Source organism: Procambarus clarkii, chromosome 41 (assembly GCF_040958095.1).
Source record: "Procambarus clarkii isolate CNS0578487 chromosome 41, FALCON_Pclarkii_2.0, whole genome shotgun sequence".
Taxonomy (NCBI): domain Eukaryota; kingdom Metazoa; phylum Arthropoda; class Malacostraca; order Decapoda; family Cambaridae; genus Procambarus; species Procambarus clarkii.
Window position 1 is genome coordinate 36,446,700 of NC_091190.1, and position 6,636 is coordinate 36,453,335.

General features: G+C 35.4%; 1 long non-coding RNA gene across 1 annotated transcript; it reads left to right on the forward strand.

Annotated features, from left to right (window-relative positions):
- Nucleotides 1-817: 817 nt before the first annotated feature.
- Nucleotides 818-5,624, forward strand: LOC138373120 (uncharacterized). Its single transcript, XR_011231069.1, has 4 exons — nt 818-876; nt 3,812-3,902; nt 4,654-4,813; nt 5,509-5,624. It is a non-coding gene; the product is annotated as an uncharacterized lncRNA (long non-coding RNA).
- The last annotated feature ends 1,012 nt before the right edge of the window (nt 5,625-6,636 follow it).

A 6,636-nucleotide genomic window follows, 5' to 3' on the forward strand; every position in this document is an offset into this window, starting at 1 on the left:
AATAAATAAATAACGAGGGATCGAGGCATTAATGCGCAGTACGTGCTTCCCTCATCTGTGACGTCACAGCGCCATCTGACGACAGCATAAACACAGGCGGCCATTTTATGTTCCACCAAGATTAAAAAAAAAAATAATTTTGCCCCGAGGGGCGAGTTTATTGGGCAGCGCCCAATGTGTTCGCAATAGAATGTTCTACAAGAACATGTATAAAATAAGTGACACAGAGATTATTGATGTGTGTATTTGTGTGGGTGATTATAAATATGCATGTGTATGTATATATGTATACGTATATATATATATATATATATGTACATGTATGTATGAGAGTGTGTACATGTATATATAACATTAATAATTTTGTAACTAGCGTCAAAAATTGTTATTTGCTTAGCTAAACAAACTAGAGAGTTCAGTTCCTGAACCCATTATGTGCCTCTGTAATCCTTTACACCACCGCCCACGGGATGGGTATGGGGTGCATAATAAAGAAAGAAATTGAAATAATAAGGGTATGAAATGTATCAACATAAAACATTAATGTTAATGGCCATCAGGTAAAATCAGGTTATTATTTGTAAAGAATTTAAATGAGTTAAACTAAATACGAACTTAATATGTTTTGCTAACGCAAAAATATATTCCCGAGGTATTGTAATTGCAAATAAATATTTAATACAATTATTTGTATCATTTTTTTTATTTTAGATTTCCGTATTGCTTGATAATATATAATAGCGTTTAGATAATGCTAGCGCTGGACATTCTTTAGGCTCGTTGCATGTTGTGGTAGTCGCCGCCATTTTAAAACCGTGTCGAGAGGGACTGCTGCTGGCTTATCCACAAAATCCTGCTGCATCTTCAATAGTTAAGGTAACTGTTTTCTTTTATTTGCTCTTAGACATGTGTAGTATATTTATAAGCTTGTGGTGGTAGGCTGGATGGTGTGTTGATGGTGGTGTTGTGTTGATGGCCCTGAAGGTGTGTTGGTGGCCCTGGCTGGAGGTGTGTTGGTGGCCCTGGCTGGAGGTGTGTTGGTGGCCCTGGCTGGAGGTGTGTTGGTGGCCCTGGCTGGAGGTGTGTTGGTGGCCCTGGCTGGAGGTGTGTTGGTGGCCCTGGCTGGAGGTGTGTTGGTGGCCCTGGCTGGAGGTGTGTTGGTGGCCCTGGCTGGAGGTGTGTTGGTGGCCCTGGCTGGAGGTGTGTTGGTGGCCCTGGCTGGAGGTGTGTTGGTGGCCCTGGCTGGAGGTGTGTTGGTGGCCCTGGCTGGAGGTGTGTTGGTGGCCCTGGCTGGAGGTGTGTTGGTGGCCCTGGCTGGAGGTGTGTTGGTGGCCCTGGCTGGAGGTGTGTTGGTGGCCCTGGCTGGAGGTGTGTTGGTGGCCCTGGCTGGAGGTGTGTTGGTGGCCCTGGCTGGAGGTGTGTTGATGGCCCTGGCTGGAGGTGTGTTGGTGGCCCTGGCTGGAGGTGTGTTGATGGCCCTGGCTGGAGGTGTGTTGGTGGCCCTGGCTGGAGGTGTGTTGGTGGCCCTGGCTGGAGGTGTGTTGGTGGCCCTGGCTGGAGGTGTGTTGGTGGCCCTGGCTGGAGGTGTGTTGATGGCCCTGGCTGGAGGTGTGTTGGTGGCCCTGGCTGGAGGTGTGTTGGTGGCCCTGGCTGGAGGTGTGTTGATGGTGGTGTTGTGTTGATGGCCCTGGAGGCGTGTTGATGGCCCTGGAGGTGTGTTGGTGGCCCTAGCTGGAGGTGTGTTGATGGCCCTATATATACACATATATATATATATATATATATATATATATATATATATATATATATATATATATATATATATATATATATATATATATATATATATATATATATATGTCGTACCTAGTAGCCAGAACTCACTTCTCAGCCTACTATGCAAGGCCCGATTTGCCTAATAAGCCAAGTTTTCATGAATTAATGCTTTTTCGTCAACCTAACCTACCTAACCTAACCTAACCTAGCTTTTTTTGGCTACCTAACCTAACCTTACCTATAAAGATAGGTTAGGTTAGGTTAGGTAGGGTTGGTTAGGTTCGGTCATATATCTACGTTAATTTTACCTCTAATAAAAAAAAATTAACCTCATACATAGTGAAAAGGGCAGCTTTATCATTTCATAAGAAAAAAATTATAGAAAATATATTAATTCAGGAAAACTTGGCTTATTAGGCAAATCGGGCCTTGCATAGTAGGCTGAGAAGTGAGTTCTGGCTACTAGGTACGACATATATATATATATATATATATTATATTATGAATATCAGAGGTCCCAGGACAATTATTGTGCATGTGTAGTATGTATATTTATGTAGTATATTTGGCATATTTAATGGCATTTAGTTAATGCCACTTAGTGGCATGTCTCTGCACCGTTTCCAGTTTGTTGATATGCTTTCTAAGATATGGGCACACCATACAACTGTTGCATACTCCAACTTTGGTGTAACAAAAATTGTGAACAATTTCAAAATTTCTGTTGAAGAAATCCTGTTTCCTAGTTCTGCATCTGTTTTGGTATAACACCTCCTTTTTTACTAGGCCTGCAATTATGAATGCCTTTATAACCAGCTAAGTTGTAGAGTTGGGTATAGTCTTTACTTAGCCAAGTTTCTGTTAAAATGAGGGTCCGTCTAATTACCACAAGCTACCACAAGCTACACAAGCTTCACAAAGCTTCCTGGCAATACGTTAGTAATGAATAAATATAATAGGTTAGGTTGACCCAACTTAACCTAACCGACGCTTGGATCGTCGACTTGATTTGGCGTCACCAGCTCTTTATTTTCGTCTAATTTCTTTATAAAAAGATCCTTTTTCAGATTAAAATTATGTTTTTTCGTGTTGTACATTCAGCACCAACATTATAATGAGTAAATATATCATATTTATTCATTACTAACGTATTGCCAGGAAGCTGAGTGGGTAGGTCTCAATAAATTTCCTGGTATAATATTATTGTTTGCTATTCTCCATCTTAGACTAGGCAAGTTGAAGTCACCTAGGAAGATAATATGAGGTATCGAGTTCTCCATTTTGTTTATCTGTTCTGTGAATTCCTCGGTCGTTGCATCTGGCGGTTTGTATATTAGAATAATCACTAAATTTATTTTCTCTATTTTTAATCCCAATACCTCTACCACCTCATTTGTAATGTTAAGGAGCTCCGAGCATACAAGGTCTTCCATAGTATACAGACCCACTCCTCCATGTGACCTAATTTTCCTATCACAGTTGTGTACTTTTCGAGACTACATTTCAAATATTCCCTAACATACATGGCTTCTCCCCCCTCTTTGTGTAAAATAGTTTAAATCCATTTATGGGACATTCAGCAAATAGTTCTCTATTTTTTACATTCATCAATGTTTCGGTACGTGCAATAGTATGTATTGTTTCATTGCAGATAACAGCATTTAAATTTTTTTTGTTTCTTAGACTTAGACTCGTACTACCAAGTTGCTGTTGGCAATTGGATAATTTTTTTATGAAGTCATTTGTTATTTTTTCCCCTACTTTAGTAATTTATGCTTTTGATCTCAATTAGTTTTATATCCTAGCTTTTTAATTTTTTCCCCTTATATATTGCCATCTTATCTGTCTGCTTTACATGGCTTAAGCAGAGTCATGTCTGCTTAAGCCTTTGTTATTTTACTAATTTACCTGTTTTAATTATTATTTGTTTTCAAAGTTTAGTTTACCCCATTTTATTTGCTTTTTGCAGTACAATACTTTACTAATAATCTTGTAATAGTAATTGGTAATGTAGCACTTGGCCTTTCTCCTTCAGAATGTATGCACACATTATAGAAAGAAGAAGAGAATACCACACAAGATGGCAGCGTATGTCACGGGCCAAAAAGCGACGCCTAAAAGAACAGGTAAACCTCGAAGTCTTTCAGAGGTTGATAGATGGAAAGCGACTGAATACAGGCAACTCCTTCTCTACACCGGTAAGATTGTACTGAAGGGAATCTTACCCAAAGAATTGTATGACCATTTCCTGACTCTGAGTGTAGCCATTTCTATTCTTGTATCACCTAAATTGATTCAGTTAAATTACAGCCAATATGCACATGATCTTTTGCTGTACTTTGTGTTAAAGGCTCGTGAGCTGTATGGTAAGGATTTTTTAGTGTACAATGTACACTGCCTAACACACATATCCTCTGATGCCAAAGAGTTTGGTAGTTTGGACAGATGTTCAGCATTTCCATTTGAAAATTACCTGCAGCAGGTTAAGAATATGGTTCGATCAAGTAAAAACCCTCTTGTTCAAGGAGGATTTAAGGGATTTACTGGAGAACTTGGCAAAGGTATATTCACAATAGTCGTCTCTATTACTAATGACACTATTGCAGATGAAGGTATCTTTGTAAGATATTGCTATGCCACCTCCTTTTTTTATTAGGCCTGCAGTTGTGAATGGCTTTATTATCAGCCAAGTTGTAGCATACAACATAGCATATATATGTATATGGCATACATATATATATATATATATATATATATATATATATATATATATATATATATATATATATATATATATATATATATATATATATATATATATATATATATATATATTCAAAATTCGTCAGTGTACTACATTTTTGTTGTTGCTTTCAGGTGATGCTTTTAACCAGTGTACGTGGGTCTGATTGTGCAACCATGGTTCGAAGAATAATGAAGATATGAACAAACGGCCTGTGGTCACTATACAGTCTGGAAGGGCAAAAGAAGAAATTGGCATTTCTACAAAAACAAGAACTATATAATGTTATTTTAAGTAAGTAACCAAAAAATTAAATAATTTTTTTAAAGTTTAAAATTCACTTAAAAATTTAAATTTTAAATTAAAAATTTTAACCAAAAAACTTAATATTTTTCATATTTGGAACCATTCCATAATATTTTCCCAAGCATAAATGATTATATTTCTATCACTTGCTCTTAAGATTGTTTCATTTAATAGAGGTTGGGCATAATTGTTCTCTGCTGCTAATAGAACTGACTGACTTAGCTATAGGAAAATGTAAACTTAATTGGTTTATCCATTACAGTATTGTGCAGTTTATTTCATGATCCTGTGCTTAATACTTGCATAAATAGTAGATTGCAAAATGCATTTTTATATCATTAGTATTGTATAATAATAATGCAAATAATTGACTTATAAATGATGTACAATTAATTGGTAGGTGATATTATATTATTAATATTTTTTCATTCTTGCAAAGCCTTAACAAAGCCATTAACATGTTAATATAAACTTGATCACCTTCCACTTATTTTCTCATGTGCTACCTACATGTACAAAACCTTATTCCTAAATGCATATTTTGTTCTGAAGCTTGTCCTTTATATGTTGCGTATCACCATCTCTGGAGAGTTTTATCTGATTGATGTATAAATTACTTTTAATTTTATAGAATATTATTGTTATACTGAATTTATTATTATATAAATAACTTAATTTTACAGAATCATCTATCAACGCACATCCACAAGTTGAGGAGGAGGATGTGACCTTCCAGATTTCTCAAGTACTGAAACATAGACCAAACAGGCCTGGTAGATCTAGGTACAAGGTAAAATAATTAAAAATTTTTTTTTTCCTAATTGTCCGATATATATATATATATATATATATATATATATATATATATATATATATATATATATATATATATATATATATATAATATATGTCATACCTAGTAGCCAGAACGCACTTCTCAGCCTACTATGCAAGGCCAAATTTGCCTAATAAGCTAAGTTTTCCTGAATTAATATATTTTCTATAATTTTTTTCTTATGAAATGATAAAGCTACCCATTTCATTATGTATGAGGTCAATGTTTTTTTTATTGGAGTTAAAATTAACGTAGATATATGACCGAACCTAACCAACCCTACCTAACCTAACCTAACCTATCTTTATAGGTTAGGTAGTAGAGAAAGTTAGGTTAGGTTAGGTTAGGTAGGTTAGGTAGTCGAAAAACAATTAATTCATGAAAACTTGGCTTATTAGGCAAATCTGGCCTTGCATAGTAGGCTGAGAAGTGAGTTCTGGCTACTAGGTACTGACATATATATATATATATATATATATATATATATATATATATATATATATATATATATATATATATATGTCGTACCTAGTAGCCAGAACTCACTTCTCAGCCTACTATGCAAGGCCCGATTTGCCTAATAAGCCAAGTTTTCATGAATTAATTGTTTTTCGACTACCTAACCTACCTAACCTAACCTAACCTAACTTTCTCTACTACCTAACCTAACCTAACCTATAAAGATAGGTTAGGTAGGGTTGGTTAGGTTCGGTCATATATCTACGTTAATTTTAACTCCAATAAAAAAACATTGACCTCATACATAATGAAATGGGTAGCTTTATCATTTCATAAGAAAAAAATTATAGAAAATATATTAATTCAGGAAAACTTGGCTTATTAGGCAAATTTGGCCTTGCATAGTAGGCTGAGAAGTGCGTTCTGGCTACTAGGTACGACATATATATATATATATATATATATATATATATATATATATATATATATATATATATATATATATATATATATATAT